Raw genomic sequence first — 24,650 nt, 5'->3', positions numbered from 1 at the left:
CAAGAGGGGGCGGGCAGTTTCAAGGCCACTAAGACTGAAGAGCAGAGTCAAAATTTCCGGTTCAGTTAATATTCCTGCAACACAGTTAAAATCAATTTAAATACTGTATTTTTTTGAAAAAAAGGTGCAGATAAAGGTACTTAAATTCTCTTATACGTCCAGTTGAATACAGCATGTTCTTAGCCGGCCAAAGCTGAGGTTTTTAAGGGATATTTATCTGAGACATTAGTATGTCATGGCTCCAGTAATTCAAACCTCATCCACAGTGCACTGCAACTGCACTGTCTCTGATATGGCAGGTTTCTTATGCAAGAGTACTTGTATACCCTCTCTTCTGATTCCCTTTGTCTTCATCGAAGGGGTGAGAATTTCCATGCTGCCATCAAAACTGTCAAATGTCCTCCCTTGAATGCCACCCTTAGAAAGGTTTCCATGTGAAGATGTACTAAAGATGCCTTATTTCAGAGGTTAATCCTTCTCCAGGAGTTAAAATTTTTAGAGCTACTTTTGCACTGAGGATTTTCTAAATGGTCTGTAGAGTGGCATGTTCTGTGGTGGATGGTAGACAGGAAGCATCAGATACAGCATCTGGTCTACTATGCCTTGCAGCCCACAGAGAATTTGTTCGGTTTTCAACTTGTCTGTCCTAGATGCCGTAAAGGATGAGGAGCATCCCACTGCATTTTCCTTGGTGGTTTCATGATAAAGTGAATTTCTGGGAGCCCTCTTTGTACATCAAAACCTTTTCTTTAGTAGTTTAGTGCATTCACACAACAGAAATGGTTGTGTACTTCATGTCCATCTTTAAGACAGGGGATAACTGAAATTAGATATCTGTGACAACCCATACAGAGTCAACTACAAGGCAGGCACTTTGACATTATCTGATTAGAAGAACACACCAATGTCAACCTGTGAAATTCTTCCTCCTGACTTAACAGTGGCATCTTTCTCTGTTAAGCTGATAAAGCAGTGTGTTGACCAGATCAAATATTAACATGTACCATTCCTCAGGAGGGGGACAGATACAAGTGTCATGAGAGCATTGTGTACCCTGTAGAATACATAATGTCCCTACAACATAGTTCCCACTGCTTTTGACAGATTATAGTCCAAGACCATGGATTTTGCATATGCTGATGACTGTCGGAAGTTTTTTCCAAAGTTCTTCAAACACTCCAGCCGCAAGATGTGCTTTGTTTTTGTTTTGGATTTTCATTGAGGGCACACATCCACTTGGTAAGGATGCATTTTTGGCCACCATTATCAACAACTTTGGCAGTTTTGTATCTCATACAGTTTTGAAGATTATACTACGTCCTCTTTCAGAATTACACTGTGGTCCGTATGTGTGTCAGAGCTGTATCTGATCAATTCATGGTTTATTAAGAATGTGTTGTACATGTAAAATGTCAGCAAACCCGCTACAATGTCAACTACAAGTAGAAATTTCAAGTTGCACCAATTTTTGTCTTCCTGTAATTTTACCAGCCAGCCCTGAGATTTAATCTGTATGTTGTATCCCTTTTTCTCTAGCCACAAGTCTGTGCTGTCCTTTTTTTGAGGCCTGATGTTACTTCCTCAGTGTAGCACACATGGCTGCTTCAGTCATCCATACCAGATTTTTCCTTACTTCAGAATTCTCCTTATCCTCTTTTCTGTTTTCTGAATTCTTTCATATAATTTCTGTTAAGTCTTACCTCATAGGTGTCACGTTTGTTGACCATGTTGGTTCTCTGCTTCAGTCTTTACACTGCCTGGAATAATGCATGTCTGCACAAATACTAGTTTACCTCACAAATCTCTCATATCTCCCTCCTGTTCTGCTTCTGTGATGTTCATCGTGTTACACTGCCTCAGTCATTACACTTGGGTTATCCTGCCATCAGGCGGTTCCCCAGTCGGCCTAAGTTCCAAAGTCTTGGTCCGGCATCTGTTGCTGTCGCTTCCTCCCTGACGTCAGTGCGACAGGGGTATATAAGATGCAGCCGACGCCATTTTCTTCACTTTCTTGCCACGCGGTGCCTGAAGCAAAAGCAGTTCGCAAGTGCCGGTCGGCTGACTCCTGAAATTTTCATTCCGAATCCAGAACCAAAGTCTTCTACAAAGCTAAGTACCCCATTGGGGAAACTTTTTCTTGCCTCAGACCGATGTCAGTAAAAGCTAATAACTGTATTTCTTGTGGGAAGCAAATACCTCATAAGGATTTCCATTCTTATTGTATCCCATGCCTAGGCCCAGACCACGACGTCACTGGTTGTCGGTTTTATGCTAGGTTTAATAAGCGCACTATTAAACGTTGGTTTGATTTCGCCCGACATTACTTTGGCAGAAAATTTAATTATACCATGCCGTCGGAACTTCCGACGACCGCAATTCATAAAAAGCGCAAAGACAAAGAGACATCCGAGGCCCAAACCTGATGACGAAGCCTCTCCTAGGCCAGTCACCGGTTATCCGGTTTTCAGCGAGGTGCCTTCGCAGCCCCTGACGACCGCTTCTGCAGAACCACAGGCGGCCACCGACTCCCTAGTGGAGATGGCTGGGCTGTCGGACACACAAGTTTTACAGACTACCGAAACCGACCCTGCTGAGGGATCCGGAGTACATGAGCAACCCACTGTTTCAGAGGGTGTCTTCAGACCTACTCAGCTAAGCATAAAACCCTCTTCTAAGGCTAAGCCACGTTTAAAAACAAAGAAACAAATGCAGTCTCCAGGACCGGCCTCCATGCCTAAGAAACAAATGCTCAAAATGGCCGAAGACCTAATCACTCTGATCAGGGGTTCCCATCCCCCACCTGATAAAAGACGTAGACGGGATGTAGACCGACTCATCCGACCAGGTATCCATTTCCTCAGACTCATCCTCAGACCTAGGTTATTCTTTACCCCCTTATGAGGTTTCTAATGCTGAGGAATCAATTCCATCAGCCTCTCCACCAGAGGATTACTCTTTTGGGGAAACTTTACTCACCATGAGGGAGCATTTCCATTGGAAAGGCCAGGATTACTCAGAATCCAAGAAAAGGCTCAGAGAATTCCTACTATTGCCTCAAAACAGACCCCTTGATATTCCGCCAGTGTTGGATATTGTGGATGATGTGTATACTGAATCCAGCTTAAGTCCTGACTCCTTACCCTCCAGCTCCAGTCAAACCAGACAGGTATTAAGAGTCCCTGACTCACACACATTTCTGTATAAAAGCCCAGTGGCAGACCCAGAAACTATTTCTCAGGGACCCAAAGGGGTTAAGGCCTCATCAGAAAAGAACCCAGTTCCCTCTGACAGAAACTCCAGAGCATTAGACAGATGGTGAAAGAAAGTATATACGTCTGCAACTTTAGCAATGAGAGCTTTAAATTGCCAATTTCACATGCTAAAATATCAGCAGTTTTTGATATCTCAGTTGAAACAAAAAATGCTTTCAGATAAAGATCCTCCTAATTTTAAGGAAATGCAGGATTTATTGCATGCTGCTGAACATGTGGGAAAACGTACTTTGCAATGTGGCTTTGATTCTTTAGAGGCCTCCTGTAGAGCAGCAGTTACAGGCTCTGTCATTAGAAGACAAGCATGGTTAAAAGAACATACGTTACCAGATCATGTTAAAGCTAAACTACTGGATGCACCTTTACAGCATGATGTCTTATTTGGAGTTAAGGCAGAAGAAAGAGGTATTAAAGAAAATGGAGGATAAGGCAAAATCTATGCAAACAGTGAAGGATCGATTTAGCAGAAACTGGCCAACTAAGAATTGGTCATTTCCAGATGTTCATCGTGTTACACTGCAGCAGTCATCACACTTGGGTTATCTGCTGTCAGGCGGTCCCACAGCCGGCCTGAGTTCCAAAGTCTTGGTCTGGCGTCTGTTGCGGTCGCTTCTTCCCTGACGTCAGTGCGACAGGGGTATAAAAGAGGCAGCCGACACCATTTTCTTCCATCTTTCTTGCCGCGCAGTGTCCGAAGCAGAAGCAGTTCGCAAGTGCCGGTTGGCCGACTCCTGAGATTTTCAAATCGAATTTCAGACCAAAGTCTTCAATAAAGCTAAGTACCCTGTTGGGGAATCTTTTCTTGCCTCAGACTGATGTCAGAAAAAGTTAATAATTGCATTTCTTGTGGGAAGCAAATACCTCATAAGGATTTTCATTCTTATTGTATTCCTTGCCTAGGCCCAGACCACGACGTCACAGGTTGTCGGTTTTGTGCTAGGTTTGACAAACAAACTATTAAACGTTGGCTTGATTTCGCCCGACATTATTTTGGTAGAAAATTTAATTACACCATTCCGTCGGAGCAACCGACGACTGGGATGCCTAAAAAGCACAATGATAAGGACACGCAGCCGAGACCCAAACCAGACACGAGGCCTTTGCTAGGCCATTCACCGGTTCTCTGGTTTTCAGTGAGGCACCTACGCAGCCCCTGACGACCGCTGATTTAGAACCCCAGGCTGCATCCGACTCCCAAGCGGGGATTGCTGGGCCTCCAGAGCCTTTATCTTTAGGCCCTTCCAACACCATTGCTGAAGGGGATTCTGGTATAGTTGAAAGGCCTTCAGTTGCTGAAGGCGTCTTCAGACCGACTACACTTACTATAAAATCTTATACAAAGCTGAAAATACCTTTAAAAGTAAGGAAGGCCTGTACAGCAGTCTCCAGTACAAGGCCCCATGCCTAAGAAACAGATGCTTAAGATGGCTGAAGACTTAATTACCCTAATCAGGGGTTCCCATCCCCCTCCTGACAAAACACCTAGACAGGAGGAGGACTACGCTTCGTCTGACCAGATTTCCATTTCCTCAAATTCTTCTGAGGAACAGGAATACTCCTTTCTCCCTTATGAAGAGACTGATGCTGAAGAGTCTATTCCTTCAGCATCTCCCCCAGAAGACTACTCTTTTGGGGAAACTTTACATACCAAGAGGGAACATTTCCACTGGGAAGGCCAGGATTACTCTGATTCTAAGAAAAGGCTCCAAGAGTTCCTTTTACTACCCCAGCACAGACCCCTTGCTATTCCACCTGTGTTAGTCATTGTGGATGATGTTTATTCAGAATCTAGCCTTAACCCAGATTCATTACCTCCTGCACCAGCCAAACCAGACAGATACTACAAAGTCCCTGACTCTCAAATTCCTATATAAAAGCCCTGTTACTGACCCAGAAACCATTTCCCAGAGTCCCAAAGGGGTTAAGGCCTCTATTGCTAAAAATCCTGTACCCTCTGAAAGGGATTCTAGAGCACTAGACAGATGGGGAAAGAAAGTATACATCTCAGCTGCTCTAGCTACGAGGGCCTTAAATTGCCAGTTTCACATGCTGAAATATCAACAATATTTGATGTCTCAAAACAAAAAATGCTCACACATACAGAGCATCCTGATTACAAGGAAATGCAAGGTTTGTTGCATGCAGCAGAACAAGTGGGAAAACGTACTTTGCAATGTGGATTTGATTCATTGGAAGCTTCTTGTAGAGCAGCAGTAACAGGGTCTGTCATTCGTAGGTATGCTTGGTTAAAAGAACAAACTACCTGATCATGTTAAAGCAAAGTTATTGGATGCACCTTTACAGCAGGATGTTTTATTTGGTGTGAAAGCAGAAGAGGTGTTAAAGAAAATGGAGGATAAGGCAAAATCTATGCAGACGGTCAAGGATTTTTTTACAGGTTCAACCCCCTCGTTTCAGCAGAAATTGGCCAACCAAAAACTGGTCTTTTCCAACTTCTGACAGACCACAGAGGGGCAAATACAGACGCCCAAGGGGCAGAGGTCAGCCACAAGGCTCTTGCAAGCCTCGACAATGGGGTGCCACAACCCAGAAAGGAGGAGAAGACAGGTCTCAAACTTTCAGAAGACAATCACAATGACTTACCCCACAGACTGCCAAGCAGTTCCCTCTTGGAAGCTCCCTTGGGAGGAAAACTTGCACTTTTTGCAGGCAATTGGCACATCGTCACAAAAGACAAATGGGTCCTAAATATTGTATCTCAGGGATACAGGTTCCACTTTCTCACTTTACCAAGGATAAAAGGAATGCCAAACCTGCCACCAAATCAATGGGCAGAGGCTCAAAGACAAATTACAGCACTCATGGACATGAGAGCCATTCAACAGGTTCCTACACAGGAGCAAGGACAAGGATTTTACTCAAGACTCTCTCTAGTTCCCCGAAAGGACAAAGCCTGGAGGCCCATTCTGGACCTTTCAATTCTAAACACATACCTGGAAGTACCCAAATTCAAGATGCTCACACTACAGCAACTTCTTCCCATGCTGGGCAAGAAGGCTTGGCTAGTAACGTTGGACCTCAAGGAGGCATACCTGCATGTCCCTATCAGACAAAATTACAGAAGATACCTCTGATTTATAGCAGGTTCAACTCATTACCAATTCTCTGCACTGCTCTTTGGCTCCAGTAATTGCATACTGCAGACAAAGAGGAATTCAGATATATCCATACCTGGACGACTGCCTTATTCAAGCAGAAAGCAAGGACATTCTGTTAAAATATCTGGCATTTGTAAAAAACCTACTAAGTTGCCTAGGGTACACAGTAAACAAAAAGAAGTCAAAACTAGTGCCCTCACAACAGATAATATTCTTGGGTGCCAGCTTAAATACAGTGGCCCAGATGGCTTTTCTCACGCCAGACAAGCAAGGACAACTGAATCAATACTTCAAAATGATGGCAACAAAGACCCAACTCACTGCAAGAAAAATTCTGCAGGCCTTGGGATTCATGGCATATTGCATACTACTAATTCCATATGCCAAACTGCATATGAGGAAATTACAATGGTACCTGGAAAGCGTATGGACTCAACACAGCCACAGCTTGGAAACGATAATACAACTCATTCCCTGCCTTCAACAGGAGTTTCTATGGTGGGTGCAGGCATGTCACCTCAACAAGGGTCAGCCTTTCACCTTGCCCACAGCCAGGCAAACAATAACAACAGATGCATCGGATTACGCCTGGGGAGCACACATGGCAGGACAGTGTATTCAGGGCAAATGGTCTGCAGATCAAATGCATCTCCACATTAATCAAAAAGAGATGCTAGCTGTACAAAATGCCCTAACAGCTTTCAAGGACCTCCTACATCCAGGACAACTTCTAATAAAGACGGATAACACCACAGTGATGTGGTACATAAACAAGGGGGCACACATTCCTACCCCCTATGCAGCCAAGCAATGACCTTGTGGAGCACAGCACTGACCTACCAAGTTCAACTACAAGCACAATTCCTGCCAGGAAAGAAAAATACATCGGCAGACGAACTAAGCAGAAAAATCATAGATCCTCACGAGTGGAAACTAGATCCACAAGTATTCACAATGATAGCTCAAAAATGGGGGAGCCCAGACATAGATCTGTTTGCCTCCCCTCAAAACTACCAACTACAGAAATTTTGCACAAGGACATACCACACACTAGCTTGGAAAGTGGACGCCCTCTCATTCAGTTGGAAAACATTAACAGTGTATGCCTTTCTTCCACTGCCTCTTCTGACAAAGGTGCTCCTAAAAGCCAGATTAGAGAGGCCACAAATGATACTCATTGCTCCAGACTGGCCACGCCAACACTGGTATCCAGTATTAAGGAACATGGCTCAAGGCCCACCATGGATTTTACCTCAAATTCCTCACCTGCTGACTCAGCAAAACAATCAGATTCTACACAGCCAGCTCAAGGCTTTAAATCTGGCTGCATGGCAGATTACCTAAACAACCAGTCAACACTAATCTCTAAAGCTGTTATGGATGTCATTCTGGAGGCCAGGAGACCCAGCACCAGGAAAACCTACTCAGACAAATGGAAAAGATTCTGCGCCTGGAACCAGGCTAAAGGCCAAAATCCTCTTGTCCCAAATATTCCTCAGATTCTGCAATATTTAACTGAGATGTTGCACAAAGGCCTTTCCTTTTCCTCTATTAAGATCCACGCTTCAGCTATTTCAGCTCATTACAACACGGATCCTCCTATATTTTCACATCCATTACTAAGACTGTACCTCAGAGGGGCAAAGAACATAAGACCGCCCTAGAGAGAACCAACTTGGGACCTCAATTTTGTTTTGAAAAAACTTACACTACCGCCCTTCGAACCAGCTTTTTCAGCTGATTTACAATTTTTATCATGGAAAACTGCCCTGCTGCTAGCAATAACTTCAGCACAAAGAGTCTCAGAGCTACAGGCTCTAATGGCAGTGGAGCCTTTCATCATTTTTCATAAAGACAGTGTCTCTTTACAAACTAACCCTTCCTTTATGCCAAAGGTGGTATCCAGTGTGGCTCTAAACCAAACCATTCATTTACCCACCTTTTCTCCATACCCCCAGAGTAAAGGGGAAAGGCTCCTACACTCTTTGGACATTCACAGGCAATTACGTTTCTACTTGGATAAAACGAAGGCTTTCAGAAAATCTGACCAACTCTTTGTATCCTATGCTGCAGGATCACAAGGAAAGGCCATCTCAAAACAGACCATTTCAAAATGGATAGGACATTGTATCAGTTTCTGCTACTCACACCATGGGAAACCTGTACCTGGTAACATTAGGCCCCATTCCACCATGGCTACAGCAACATCAGCAGCCTTCCTCAGAGGGGTACCAACCAAGGATATTTTGGAGGCTGCAACTTGGAGTTCAGTGCACACCTTCACCAAGCACTACCACTTACCTCTATACTCAAAAACCAGAGCTGGTTTTCCACTGCAGTTCTGCAGGGCCTACTAGCTTCTCCAGACCCTGTTTAGTACCAACCGCCCAGCCTTAGCTCAGAACAACAATCAGATACTCCACAGCCAGCTATAGACCTTAAACCTAGCTGCATGTAAGATACCTTAGCCAAACAAGCACTGCCTCTCTCCAAAGCAGTTATGGATGTCATCCTGGAGGCCAGAAGGCCCAGTACCAGGAAAGCCTATTCGGATAAATGTAAGAGGTTCTGTGCCTAGAGCCAGGCTCACAGCCTTGATCCTCTTGTGCCAAACATTCCTCCGATATTACAATATTTGACTGAGATGCTGGACAAAGGCCTTTCTTTTTCATCCATAAAGATACACGCCTCTGCCATCTCTGCCCACTACAACACGGATCCACCAATTTTCTCTCATCCATTGCTAAAACAGTACCTCAGAGGGGCAAAAAACATAAGACCGCCCCGTAGAGCACCAATTCCAACGTGGGACCTCAACTTTGTTTTGGAAAAATTAACCTTGCCTCCTTTTGAGCCAGCTAGCACAGCAGAATTAAAATATATCTCTTGGAAAACTGCTCTGCTCCTGGCACTAACATCAGCACGAAGAGTTTCAGAATTACAGGCACTAATGGCAGTGGAACCATTCCTTATTTTCCACCAGGACAGGGTGTCTTTAAGAACTAACCCTACTTTTATGCCTAAGGTGGTTTCAAGTGCGTCTCTGAACCAAACTATTCACTTGCCAACTTTTTATCCAAAACCACAGAATAATTGGGAGAGACTACTGCATTCTTTGGGCATTCACAGGCAGTTACGCGTCTTCTTGGACAAAACCAAAGCTTTCAGAAAATCTGAGCAATTATTAGTAGCATATGCTGCAGGAGCACAGGGAAAAGCCATTTCAAAACAGACTTTCCAAATGGATAGGACATTGCATACGTTTCTGCTATACACACCATGGAAAACCTGTGCCTACCAGCATTTAGATCTCACTCCACCAGGGTAACAGCCACTTCAACGGCCTACCTCAGAGGAGTACCTACCAAGGATATTTTGGAAGCAGCAACATGGAGCTCTGTGCATACTTTCACCAATCATTACCACCTGCCTCTATACTCCAAATCCAGAGCTGGCTTCGCCTCTGCAGTGCTGCAGGGCCTTATAGCCACCCCAAATGCATTATAGTACCAGCCACCCTACCTCAGCTTTGGGATTCTACCCAAGTATAATGACTGCAGCAGTGTAACACGAACATAGTACAGTTTTGTACCTACCATAAATGTAGATGTTAGAGTGTTCACACTGTTGCAGTCCAGGTTACCCTCCCTCTTTCCCCTCTATACTGCTCGTGCGTACCTAGGTCATCTACCCTTTACTACCTATGGGGAGTATTTGCTGGTAACTGTAAGTTGTTGTTTGCTTGTCTTACTTATGTTTTATTAGCAATTTGAATTGCCTACCCATTTAGGGACACCTGACATCTGGGGCAAGAAAAACTGAAGAAAATTGCGTCGGCTGCATCTTGTATACCCCGTCGCACTGACGTCAGGGAGGAAGTGACAGCAACTGACGCTGGACCAAGACTTTGGAACTCAGGGTAACACGAACATAGTACAGTTTTGTACCTACCATAAATGTAGATGTTCGAGTGTTCACACTGTTGCAGTCCAGGTTACCCTCCCTCTTTCCCCTCTATACTGCTCGTGCGTACCTAGGTCATCTACCCTTTACTACCTATGGGGAGTATTTGCTGGTAACTGTAAGTTGTTGTTTGCTTGTCTGTCTTATGTTTTATTAGCAATTTGAATTGCCTACCCATTTGGGGGCACCTGACATCTGGGGTAAGAAAAACTGAAGAAAATGGCGTCGGCTGCATCTTATATACCCCTGTCGCACTGACGTCAGGGAGGAAGTGACAGCAACTGACGCTGGACCAAGACTTTGGAACTCAGGCCGACTAGGGAACCGCCTGACGGCAGGATAACCCAAGTGTAATGACTGCAGCAGTGTGAACGCTCGAACATCTACATTTATGGTAGGTACAAAACTGTACTTTCTTTATACTTTACAGTTAACCTTTATGTAGTATGACCTAAATTCAGTGTGAAATCTTTTCATTTGCTGTACAAGGATTTCTGTTGTGCTGTTCAGACTGTCTGAAAATTCAGACTCAACAAATGATCTTAACATGTACACAGTGCTGAAATGTGTTCTCCTACTGCCATGCTCTTTGTAATCCATTATAGAGTAGGCAAGTTACCAGACATAACAGAAGAGACATTTGGATTCTGACTGAACACAAGCTGATACAGACCATAGCCCAAAGACACATTCAGTGCAATATATTTTGTCATTGTACCTCAACCTAATGCTGTTTTCCAGTCCATTCACTGCTAGCGTTTTCTTTTAAAATTTTGTTGTACTATATCTTAGGTTAGTTCACTTGCTGCTGCATGTCTCATCTAAAACATTTTCTCTACTTTATCACCTCTTTCTGTATATGCTTTTTGTACCTGTCCTTTCCCATTAACCCTTTCAAGATCCTTTGTTTGACTCTCAATTGAATTGCACTACTGTGATTTGGTTAGTTATATAAAGTTTGTATCAGAGTTCTTGTACATTGTATGTTTAGTTGCTTGGTTCATAGGCTCATAGGTAGGTACTAGGCTAATCTGCCCTAGGGCATTTATAAGCCTAGCCAGAATGTGCTGGCTTTCGCCTCCCTTTTAGATTTGATTAGATTCCTGAGCCTCTGTCCAGCAGGGCCATAGAAATGATCCCAGGAGTAAATTTACGATTTCCCATCCACTCGTCAAGATTTCTGTTGGAGGGTCAGTGAGACACTCTGCCTAACATGGATTGGGATTCTATTCCAGAGCGAGGGAAACCTCTGGGATATGAATCTATCCCTCCAGCATGTCCTATTTTTTGTTGTGCTGAGGTTTAAATCCCTGGAACGTGTAGCTCTAAGGGATTTGATTTTCTTGAGGTGGAGCATGTCCATTAATTCCGGTTTAGACATGGCCTTGTACGTCAGGCAGAGATCACCTCTGAGTAGGCGGTAAGCAACTGAGTAGAGCCGGAGTTTCTTTAGTCGAGCTGCATAGGGCATCTGTTTGAGGCCCACGATCCTCTTGGTGAGGTACTTCTGGGGTCTTTCCAGCTGTTGCAGGTGTCTGGTAAGGTACATCCCAAATGGGGCATTGTACTCTATTATGGGCCTGATGAGTGATGAGTAGAGGCGCACAATGACCTCTCTTGATCTAGATGTGAACCCTTTCGTGATTAGGTGGGCTATATAGAAGGTTTTTCTAACCACTTTGGCAATGTGATTATCAAAGGATAGGTTGCTATCTACTTGGGCCCCCAGATCCCCAATTACATCTTCTGTACTTAGTGGATTACCACCTATGTGGTAGTTCGTAGGCAGTTTGTTTTTCCCAAAGGGGATGACTATGCACTTTTTGGCATTTAGGTTGAGGCCATGGTTCTGACACCAGGTATTCGTCTCCGTAAGACCCTTCTGGAGGATGTCTGTCAGCCAGGGAGTTGATTATGGCTCCCAGTTTGCAATCATCTGCGAACTTGGTCAGCCATAGTCCTGTGCTTGCCTGTACCTCAGAAAAGTATATACCGAACAAGAGGTGTCCCAGGACTGAGCCCTGTGGGACACCACTTGTAACCGGTTTGGAGTCGGACATGGTACCCGCAACTCTGACCATGTGAGTTCTATCCATGAGCCAGTTTGCAACCCATCTCGTGACATAAGGGTTAATGTTCAAGCTGGTAAGCTTATCTATAATGCCAGAGTGGGGTATTGTGTCGAAGGCCTTTGCGAGGTCTAGGTAGGCTGTGTGGACTACCTTTCCCTCATCTATGGTCTTGGTAACCATTTCAAATAAGTCTACTAGGTTTAAGAGGCAAGATCTGCCTTTAACAAAGCCGAATTGGTTAGGGTCCAGTTTCTGGTGGTGATGTGGTAGCGTTGTCGCCTCACAGTAAGACGTCCTGTTCGATTCTCAGCTAGAGCATCTTCTGTGTGGAGACATGCGTGAATGGGCGTACCTTCGTTGAAGGTTGTGCGTCAGAGCTGGCTACTCGGCACATAAAAATCTATTGCCAATCATTAGCGGACTGGAGTTCCGCTGTGGCGACCCCTAACCGGGAAAAGGCGAAAGACACAACAACAGTGTCTGGAGGTTCTCAATGTCTGTTTGAGATCCATGATGATGCGCTCCTTAGCCTTGCAGACCAGGCTAGTCAGGCTTGTAGGGCGATAGTTCCCGGGATCCGTTGTGGAGCGGGATAACTGTTGCTGTACGCCATTCTTTGGGTACATATCCTGTAGTAAGGCTGAGTTTGAACAGTGAATTTGTGAGGGTTTAGTTCTTTTTGGAGCTCGAGTAAGACACAGCCTGGGATACCATCAGGTCCCATTGATGCTGTGTTTTTGGCTTTGGAGAGGGCTGTTTTCACCTGTGTCTCTGTGATGTCTGGGGGTCTACATTCTTCTGGGATGGACACGGGCCCTTTTGGAGGTGAGGGGGGGTAAAGTTTGCACTGAACCTGACAGCCAGGATGTTGGCAGTGTCAGTGGGTTCAGTGTATTTTTTGCCATTTTGCACCAGCTCAGAGCAGATCTGAGTGTTGCCACCTAGATTCTTGACACAGCTAAAGAAGGTCTTGTGATTATCTTTAGCGTCTTTGGTGATTTTTCTTTCAAAGCTGGCCTTGGATGATTTTGAGGGATCGTACATTCTTGCTAATACTGATCAGGGATGCCTTCCCTTTTTGAGATTTTGCTCTATCGTGTAGTAGTTTCCTCCTTCTGTTGTATAGCTTACTTATGGCCAGGGTCCACCAGACTCGTATCCTCTTTTTGGAGGAGTGAGTCTTGGTTTTACTTGGGATGGCTCGATCCATGCATTCCTGTAGGTGCTCATAGAATGCATTTGTAAAGGATTGTGCGGTTTGGGAAGCATTTTCCATTAGCCCGGGGGCTTTGAAACATTCCACCTCTGTCTTGAAGTGTGAAGTTCGCTTTTGAGAAATTTTTCACAGTGGTTTCCTTGGCTGGGGGTGGGGTTGGGATGTGGATGTCCAGTGTGATTAGTTTATGGTCTAATCTTACCAACGAGGGGTTTACCTCTGGTGTGGAACATTGAGCCCCCATGTTGGTGATGACCAGGTCCAATATGTTGTCACCTCTTGGAGTGGTGACCAGTTGTTCCAGGACGTTTAAGTTTATAAACTCCAGGAAACGGGCAAATGAGTTGGGACTTGAGTAGTTTTCCCAGTCAATGTTTGGGTAGTTGAAATCACCCAATATCATGGTGTTTGGTGAGACCTTCATATTCTCCAGTGTTCTCATGAATACCGAGTGGGGGTCCTGAGACAAGGTGGGTGATCTGTAGCAAGCTACAAACTGAAAAGCAGTTTTGCCCACTGTTAGATGCATATGGATGGTCTCAGAGGCCTCGTGCAGTGCCACTAACCTGGAGGTGTGGGTATCCTTGATGAAGATGGATACAACCCTGCCTTTTGTATTTCGGTCCGGGTTCTTGGGCCGAAAGGTATGGTATGAGTTATAGCCTGGTAGTGCTGGGGTGCTCTCTGGAGCCTTGAACCAGGTTTCTGTTACTGCACAGATATCGATTTTCTCCATGCTGAGGAGTGCCTCGAGTGCGTGCATTTTCAGGTTTAGACTTCTGGCTTTGAGTAGCATTACCCTCAGTTTTTTGTTATGTTTATGGAGGTGGGTTTGTTTTTTGAGCCTTGCCTAAAAAAGGCACTATGGGGGTGGCAAGAGCCTTAGCCAGTATTCGAAAGCCCAAGGGTGACAGGTGCAAGCTGTCTCTAGCGAAGCAACGTGGCTTGTCGAGCATGTCATCCCAGGCTGACAGGCACTGGATCCCCTTTGAATGACACCAATAGTTTAGCCAATTGTTAAAATTGATCATTTTGTCTTTATACTGTAGCATCATTCTTGGTGAGGGCAAGATGCTACTCGGGGTCAGTGTCATACCGGCCTGGGCTACATAATCAGAGAGCTCCTCTGTCTCATTTCATGTAGTCCAGGGAGGTATGTCTCAGTTCATTTACACCAACATGTACAATGACAGAGTCATATTTGTACTTGCTTTGGAGTGACCTGAGTGCTTGTGTTATGTGGCGGAGCCTGGCACCAGACAGGCAGCTTAGTGACCTCCTTGTTCAGTCTGGTGAGCAGGACATCAGTGTGCCTGACAATAGTCTCCTATTACTAGTGTATTTGGTGTGTTCTTTAACCTTAAGGGCTGCGATTGTGTGGCACACAGACTTTGTGAAGTATGTGATACGTGAATAATATTGTGGGGTAGCGATTGCTTGGATGTCTGCTTTGGAGGTCTCTGCCAATTTGGCAGATTTTTATTTAGAGCCTCCGAGTATGTTTTTGTGTGTTTATGTCCTGTTTGCTGGTGCAGATACGATTGGTCTATGTGAGACTGGTTGTGTGTTGCGAGTGGTTCCCTTCTCCTCCTGACTGGCTGTTCCAGTCTTGGGTTGAGAGAGCTTGGCCTCCAGTTTGGCTGTATAGTTGCATCTCTCACATACATTTGAGTTTGTTGGAAGGAGAGGGTTGTCTGTGTACATAAGGCAATTGTAACATTGCCTCAAGATTCCCAGATTCACCAGCTGGACTGGAGTGTAGACCTGAAACTGCCCTTTGGACATGCCTGAATAGTTTAATGAACTGTTTTATTGATTGTCTGGATGGGACGAATAAGGGAGCCTTTTACTTCTATATAGTATAAGGGGGGGTGCAGTGCTAGCGTTTGTTAGTGCTTACTGAGAAATTTGAGCAAGTGCTGGGCTGTAAAAGGAAGGTTGAGTGCTTAATTTGAGAGTTTGACTAGTTCTAAGGGAAAAATTGAAGAGCAGACTTTGTGGAGTGGGGAATAGTTTAAACCTGCATAACCGGCGCTGCGCAAATGTGGGTTTTAAAGCGGGGAGATTGAGAGAGAGAGGAATTAGCCCAAAACGGCTGATTTTGCAATAGGTCCAGGTCATGCCTGAAAAGGGTTCTTGGGCTTACCTGTTAAATGAAAAATTTATGGATGTTTGTAGGAGTCCTTTGCTCCAAGGACTGTATATCACTGTTGTAGCTTCACTATTGAATTTCTCTGACATACAATACATAATTATGGATGGCGCAGTGGTGCAGCAGTAGTGTTGTCGCCTCACAGCAAGAGGTTTTCCAGTTTCTCGGCTGGGGTGCCTTCTGTGCGGAGTCTGCATGTCCTCCCTGCGTTCGTGTGGGTTTCCTTCGGGTGCTCCAGTTTACTTCCATGTTGCAAAGACATGTATCTGGAGCATTTCTTCCCGGCCCTCTGCTGAAAATTGGCTTTGTTCCAAGTCAGACTTTCCCAGTTAACAAATGTTAAATAAATTACCAAGTTTTACATTGTCTGTAAATTTCTGAGGTTGGCAGTGCTTGCTTTCCCAGCAATTAATATATTTTTTACGATTTCTGTTGGTCTTGTTGTGTTCATTATACTTAATAGCACTGCATGTTAATTGATTAACATGAAGGTTGAGTGCCAGGTTCAAGTTCATGCAATCCCACAGCAACTGTTCCATTCTATTCTGAGGCCAGATGCTTGTTAACAGCAGAGCTGGGTGCAAATCTACCGTATTTCAGGCAAATCCCGTATTTCAGGCAAATCTTACAGTTGTCTGCAGTCTACTTAAAAATGGAAATACTTTTAGATCCTTTGTTTCCATGAAACAGAGCCCCTCCCTAACCTTCTTCAAACACAACATAGATCAATGGATGTGTGACCAGAAATTCACTCCTGGAGTGGTGCCTATGTCCCTCCTGGACAGAGGAATTCTGTATTAACTACCATAGACCATTACCTCTCCAAACTTCACTCGCCTAATCACTGACAATTGGAGCAACTCTCGATAAATGTGGTTAGGCTTGTGGGCTCTAGGACCATTAGCCTGGCAACCTTCTAGTAACCTGTGAACTACAAAGTGGTTTTTGTAATCTGTACCTGTGTTAAAACTGAAGATGTCTAGATTCATAAAGGCAAAGTTGGTCCTTGAGCCATAATCACTTTGCCATTAATTATCCACTGTCTTAGGGCATTTCCAGCCTCCAGAAGGGCAAGACAGCTTGGGTCCAGGTTGTACTTACAGATGCTCATCCAGTTGCCAAGGTTTGACTTTAAGGATGCAAGGATCTCATTCTGCTTTAGACAAACCTTGACAGTGGGGTGAGTGCATGTAAATCCATCCTGGGTCTAATTTGTTTTGCCCCCTCCTGAAGGCAGGAGGTGCCCTCAGAGGGTGGGTGTTGACAGAGTTTTTTTAACTTTCTGCTTTGCACTGATTTTTTGTTCTCTCAGATTGCAGGGACCTTGTCAAAAAAGCACACTCTAAGATCTTTATCTGTGTTCAGATATTTTGCTCTCCTCATTGTCCGTACAGATGTTAAAACAGTCTTTATCCTAGTGATAGTTCTCTAATTTACAGCACATTTGGATCTCTTGGCTTACTTCTGTAATGGATTTGTACGCAGTATTGTTAGGCTTGCGGAGCTCTTACTGTTTCTGCAGCTTACTGCTTTATCTGTTCTGTCCTGGTTCATGCTGATGGCCATTGCTATGTCTGAAGTATTTTTTTAATGGACTTTAGGGATGATTTCATTAAGGCAAAAATAACCTCAGTACAATAAGTATCTACTTTTTACATTTAAACATGTCATACCTGGAAAGCAAATACTGTATCTCTGAGCACTGTATTATATTTACCCATCAGACTATATTGTTACCCATAATCTAGTTCCATTGGTATAATGGTTAAGGTCTTCACCTGCTATGCACAAGGTATAAGGTTCAATTCTGATCTCTGGGCAATGCCTGTATGGAGTTTGCATGTTCTCCTGTGTGGGGTTCTTCCTTCCTCCCTAAAATGAGTGTTTCAGCTTCAAACTCATCCATGAATGGAGTTGTGGGTAGCAGCAAAAATTTTAGTTGATGCCTACGTGGGGAAGGAGGTATCAGCTATGGTGTGTAGTATTCTCAAGCTAGGAGAACACCGATCACAGACTGCACACTGTCAGGGGTAGCCACTCAACGGTGGAAAATATGGCTCTAGGTGGTTCACTCATGCTATCACTAAATGGGCATGGGTTTTTGCCTGTGATAAGTTGGTTCAGGATTCAGCCTGCTCTGACCTTCACCAGGCACTCATGCTAATGGTGGGAAGTGTGTGCGCCCCTGTTGGCCAGTTTGCGCCCACCATAAAGGCCAGCAACCTTGGGTCAGTAAGCTACTGACTGGATGGCATCTAGTTGCCCAGCTTAGGTTACCTGGGATACTTCTTTTAAGAGCTGGACCTAAAACCAGTCAACCTGCCAAGTATGAACTAAGAATTGCTACATTCAGTGTAGGTTCGCTGACGGGATGCAGCTTGAAAATGGATGACATGATGGTAAGGGGGAGGCTGAACATCCTATGAATCCAGAGGCAAGATGGAAAGGAAGTGCAGCAAAGCCACTTGGCTTGAGATAGTCATCTACTCGGGAGGAGGACAGATTAGAAATGGTGTGGGAATTGTGGTGAGGTTTCATAAGACAGGGATATCATCATAATTAATGACAGACTCAAAACAGGCACCATTGTAAGGATAGGGCACTTCATAATCTCAGCCTGTGCCTCATGGCAGGGATGTGATAGTGAGGAAAAGAGTGCATTCAGACAGCAGTTGGAGGACCTATTATGTAAAGCAGGACATCGCAAACTTGTGTTGATGGGTGACCTTAAAGCATATGTTGAGACAGAACAGGATATGAAGACTGCCTGGGTTCAAATGAGTTTTCAACAGGAATAAAGGAAGAGGCCATTCTAGACTTCTGTCTGGCAAATGGCTTGATGGTGACCAACGCTAGGTTCATCGAGAGACCATCACAAGATTGTATACTAGAGTGACCATCATGCAACTCTAGTAGAACTTCCTTCTAGTAAAAAAAGAAAAGAAAGAAAGGCACGGGAGTTTAGTCAGCAATTGCAAAGTCATTCCCAGTGAAACAGTTGTACGACAGCATAATCACTGGTTTCCAAAATAGGCTACAAGCAGTGGTCAGAGAAGGCCATAAGGTCAACAGAGACTCGACTGAAATGTGAAAGCTGATGGGGAGAGAGCACAAGAGTTCAAGGAATTACTCAGGGTTCTAGCACCTCAGTAAGCAGAGGAAGTAGGTGGAGTCGAATGGCAGTGCCTCAAAACAGCATGTTTGAAGACTACAGAACTGATGAGACCAAGCCAGGTGTGGAAATTAGGTACATAAGGAAAGCTGGTGATGGAATGCGGAAGTCTAGGAACCCATCAAAAGAAAAGTGTGGAAAAAAGTGGGAGATGGAAAAGCTTTGAGCTTACTGCTGTCCATGCTGGTGATGGACTACATTAGCAAAGAGCTCAGAGAGGACAGACAGCATCATCTGCATATAGCAACTTTAATTGCAGGCAGACTATGAGCAAGAACTTCAGCAAAGGATAGAAGAATGGAATGCAAAACTGAAGGCACTTGGGGTGAAATTAAAAAGGTAAGACAATTACAATGGCAGCCAATGGAGGAAATCAAAAGAAGCTGAGAATTGAGAAGCCAGGGAAGTAGTGGAACAGGTTAACAGCTTCAGTTATCTGGGAGGGGTGGTTGAAGAAAAGGGAAGTGTGAAATGGGGAGGGTCAAAGCTAGAATCAGAGGGGCTATAGCCAGCGGACAGTGTGTCAGGCATAGTGTATGACAGAAGAATGCCAAATAAGCTAAAGAGGAAGATGTACAGAATGGTGCGACCATTACTGCTGTATGGTACGGGAACCTGGGCAGTAAAAGAGGTAATGGAGATAAAGTGCCAGAGATGGGTGGTAGGATGTGCATTTTGGGACAGAAGAAGAAATAAGGACATCAGAGCAGAAGCCAAAGTAACTGCAGTTGCTGCTGCAGTTGCAGAAAAGGTTGAGAACAGATTGCAGTGGTTAGGACACATATGCAGAAATGCAGAAGGACAGTCTGGTGAAGATGATTTGGGACAGACAGAAAAAGGAAACTAAGTGAATGGATTGTGTATGAGAAGATCCGTGACGGGCTGAGTGTTGAAGGTACAAGAGTGATATTGAATCGCAAAAGATGGTGACAGCTGACATGACACCCATTCTCCATGTAGAAAATGGAGTTGAAAATGAATCCGTATTTACCTGACACAGAAATTGCACAGTCTAATAAATTGGTCATAATTGAGTATGTCTAGTAAATCTAATCTTTTCTCTTTCAAGAACGTAATATCAAGTCATGTGTGTTAAAATCCTCTACAGAAATGCCGATTTCCATATCTTTTGCTGTACCAGTAAGCAGCAGTGCAAATGCAAGGGCATGCTTTCATTTTCGAACTTGGCAATCTGAATCAAAATCAGAACTTAATTTTTTTTCCAGCTTTCATAAGCCTTATTGTCATGAAACACAGGTGGAATACTGTAGTCTGAAACATTGGCTGTGATAAGGTTTGAATAATCAAGTTGAGATGTGTGATTCACTATTGCAATCATAAACTAATGGATCTCTGCTGCAGGCAGTCTGATGTCAGGTTCCCTTTTCAATCAAAGCTCGATGCCCCCCCACCCCCAAGGGCAGGTAGATGTCATTTTACCTCTTGACATCTTCATATGTTGTATTACACAGGCAGTGTCGACCCATGCCATCTCTAGTTTTATTGTTACTGGGCCGGATTCACGATGGCTTGCACGGAGTCTGAGTAGAGTAAGACTCCATGCAGCCATCATGTCCGACGAGCGATCCACGAACAGCCTGTAGGGGCGTGTAAGAGAGCTCCTAAAACGGCTCTTACACGGACAGGGTTTGGATATGCAAATTACCTCACTTGCAGCCAAAAGGCATGTAAATGAGGTAAATTTGCGATCCAGGAAGCACAAACTTGTCCGTGTAGGAGCCGTGTTAGCTGCAGAAATGTACTCAGTTGACAACTGAGTACCGTTCTGCAAATAGCACAATTGAGCCTTGCGCTCTGGGAAGCCCGAGTAAGATGGAGTGCGCGCGTGTAAACGTGAGTGCGCGCGTTTAAGCCGGAGTAAGCATGTAGAAGCCTGTTTAAAGACTTGTAAGCGCATTTGCGCTGGTGTGCCTGCGTTTTAACCCGAATAAGCAAGTTGTAGTCCATCTAAGCATGTTTGCGTGCGTGTTAGCTGCTGTGCGTGTGTTTGCCCTTGTATGCGTGTCGCTCTCCCCTGCAGAAACGGGGGAAAAAGGAAGCACAACAAATTGTAGGAAGCTACCAGGGAATACTAGCAGAGCTAGCAGGTGAAAACAATCAGAATCAGGCAATTACACAGGCAGAACAGTAGCGCAGCCCAGCACTGAAAACTCTGCAAACAGTGCAGTATGCTTCTCTCAAGAGACTGCAACACTGGAGTAAGCTACTAGAAGTGAAAACTGAAAAAGCTTCACTCAGACAAAACATGCTAGGGGCTGCCATAGCTGTTAAAGGCAACATATGCAACATGCTGAGGGTGGTGACAATGCAAATGCTGCCGGACAACCCACAGTGAGGAGACTGAGAAGAGTGTACAGGCCCAGGTTCACCTACCAGGGGTTATATGAGCTGGAGATAGTGGAGCGCTATAGAGTGGACAGAGACTTCCCTGCAGCAAATTGTTGAGCTCTGCAGGCCACGCCTCACACAGAACCAACAGAGGGGAACCCATCCCAGTGGAAACCAAGGTATGTGTTGGCCTAAGAATACTAGCAACAGGTACCTTCCAGAGACGAACTGGTGATATGATGGGGATATCACAGGCATCAGCATCCAGGGTACTGCACCAGTTCCTGGATACCATGTCAGCACATGTCGGTGATCATGTATATTTCCCCAATTCCCGTGAGGTATTGGCCAGCAATATGCGTCTCTTCCAGCAAATAGCGGGTGCAATAGACTGCATGCATATACGCATCAAAGCACCAGCCAGTGAGCGGGGTAGGGCCTACATTAACTGCAAGGGTTTCCCCTCCATCAACTGCCAGGTTGTGTGTGATGCCCAGGGCATAATAATGAATGTGTGTGCTGGCTGCCCTGGAAGCTACCATGATTCCCATATCTGGCATCTGACGCAGCTGTACCAGACATTTGCCAATGGGGACATCCCACATGGTCACCTACTGGGGGATGCTGGCTATGCACTGGAGCCGTGGCTGATGACACCCATCAGAAACGCACACACACCTGAACAGGAACGCCATAATGAGGCACACGCACAAACACGTAATGTAATAGAGCATGTGTTTGGGCTGCTCAAGTCACGGTTCCCGTGCCTGGACACATCTGGTGGAGCCTTGCAGTACTCGCCAACTACATGAACCCAAATTGTCATGGTATGTGCTATGCTACATAATATGATTCTGCGAAAACAGCTGCAGCAGGACCAGCATAGGCCCGGCCCAAACAGCCCCCCACCATTGCCAAGGCCATCACAGGCAGAGCGTGACTCGGAGGAGGAACAACCTGAGCCTGCCCCAGTAGGCAGAAGGAGGCGTGCCCAGTATGCCTTGGCCTTGGCAAAGAGGCAACGCATAGCACATACACTGGCTCAGTAGGAACCGTGGAAATGATACCTCTCTCTGACTCACACATATAGTAAAAGGGATGCCTAAGTTGACACAACCTGCTTTCAAACATGTACAGGGAGTGTAGTATGTGCATCCAACATAGGCAGCCCTGCAGCATCACCTGAGGCATGATTGCCATGTGTTAAGCAATGTAACACCATGTAGTATATGCAAACTTGATGACCCTGAGTAACATCCTACCCTCACCAAGCATGATGCCACACTATGAAGACAAGATGATCAATTACAACAATTGGCTTAAGTATTGTTGTTAGTCAAAGGGGATCCAATGCCTGTCAGCCTGGGATGACATGCTGAGCAAGACACGATGCTCCGCTAGGGATGGCTTGCACCTATCACCCCTGGCCTTATGGATACTGGCAAAGACTGTTGTCACCGCCATAGTGCCTTGAATAGGTAAGGCTCAAAACACAAACCCACCTCCATAGGTATCACAAGGGATACGAAACTAGAAGTAATGCTACCCAATGCCAGAAGTCTAAACTGCAAGATGCATGCAGTCCAAACTCTCCTCAGCATGGAGAATGTTGATATCTGTGCAGTAACAGAAACCTGGTTCAAGGCTCCCAAGAGCACCCTAGCACTACCAGGTTACACCTCATACCATGCTTTACAGCCCCAAAACATGGAGCAAACTACAAAAGGAGGGTGAGTATCAATAATTGTCAAGGATACCCACACCCCCAGGTTGGTGCCACAGCATGAAGCAGCACAGACTATCCACGTGCAAGTAACAGTGGCTAAAACTGCCTCCCAGTTCGTAGCCTGCTACAGACCACCCTCCTAAATCCAGGAACCCCACTTGACCTACTTGAGAACACATGAAAATATTGCGCGACTGCAACTACCCAAACATAGACTGGGAGCATTATTGTAGCTCCAACACCCTAGGCCAAAGGTTCCTAGAATTCATAATCCGAAATGCTATGGAACAACTTGTCACCACTCCCACAAGAGGGGTAAACATACTGGACCTGATAAATCACCAACATGGGGACTCTATGGCCAAGACGAGAAGTGTATCCCTCACTGGTAAGATCAGACCATAGAGTAATCTCACTGGATATTCACATCCTGACCCCAGTCCCTGGCCAGAAAACCACAGTGAAAAACATGTGTAAAGCAAATTATGCACTCCTCCAAACTGAGGTGGAATGCATTAAAGCCCTTGTGCCTGTAGAAAATATGGCCCAGACCTCAGAACCCTTTATAAATGCATTCTATGAACACCTTCAGGAATACATGGATTATGCAATCCCAAATAAAACCAAGACCCAATCCTCCAAAGGCAGTCATCCTGTCTGGTGGACCCCAGCCATTAACAAACCATGCAAGAGAAGGAGGAAGCTACTACATGATAGAGCAAAACCCAAAAAGGGAAGGCATCACTGATCATTATTATGACAAAAAACTATGGCCACACATAAAATCCTCTAAGGCCAGCTACGACATAAAAATTGTACAGGACACTAAGGATAATCACAAGGCTTTCTTTACTGATGGTAGGAACCTGGGTGGGAATTCCCAGATATGCTCAGAATTAGTCCAAAATGACAAACAATACACCAAACCCACAGACATTGCCAACATCCGACCTGACAGGTTCAGTGCAACCCCCCCCCACCCACCAAAAGGCCAAATATCTATCCCAGCAGAGTGCTGTCCCCCTGACATCACAGATGCTCAGGTAACAGCCAGTGTCTCCAAAGCAAAACACAGCATCAGTGGGACCAGATGGTGTCCCGGGCTGCATCCAACATGAAGTCCAAGAAGAATTGAACACCAAATAAAACTACTGCTCAGTCTCAGCCTTACCACAGGATATGTACCCAAAGAGCAGTGTACAGCAACAGTGGTCCCTCTCCACAGAGGTGGTGCCTGAATGGATATTGCAAACTATCACCCCAGAATCCTGACTAGCTTGGTCTGCAAAGCTAATGAAAGGATCATCATGGACCTCAGAAATAAAGATATTGGGGACCTACAGACACTGGACCCTACCCAGTGTGGCTTTCTTAAGGGCAGATCCTGCCCCTTAAACCTGGTTGAGTCATTTGAAACGGTCACCAAGGCCATTGATGAGGGGAAGGTGGTCCACACAGCCTACCTGGACCTTGCAAAAGCCTTCCATACAATACCCCACTTGGTCATTATAGATAAGCTCACCAGCTTAAATATAAATCCCTATGTCACTAGATGGGTTGCAAACCGTCTCAAGGACAGAACTGACATGGTCAGAAATGCTGGAGCCAT

At 45.0% G+C, this 24,650-nt stretch overlaps 1 protein-coding gene across 3 annotated transcripts in view; it reads left to right on the top strand.

Moving 5' to 3' along the window:
- The window catches only part of FOXK2 (forkhead box K2), a 1,878,646-nt gene that overhangs the window by 807,979 nt on the left and 1,046,017 nt on the right, over nt 1-24,650 (top strand). The window lies entirely within an intron of this gene.

Source organism: Protopterus annectens, chromosome 4.part0, assembly GCF_019279795.1.
Source record: "Protopterus annectens isolate FY-2018-M chromosome 4.part0, PAN1.0, whole genome shotgun sequence".
NCBI classification, from domain to species: Eukaryota; Metazoa; Chordata; order Ceratodontiformes; family Protopteridae; genus Protopterus; species Protopterus annectens.
This window is presented reverse-complemented; position numbering and strand designations above follow the sequence as displayed.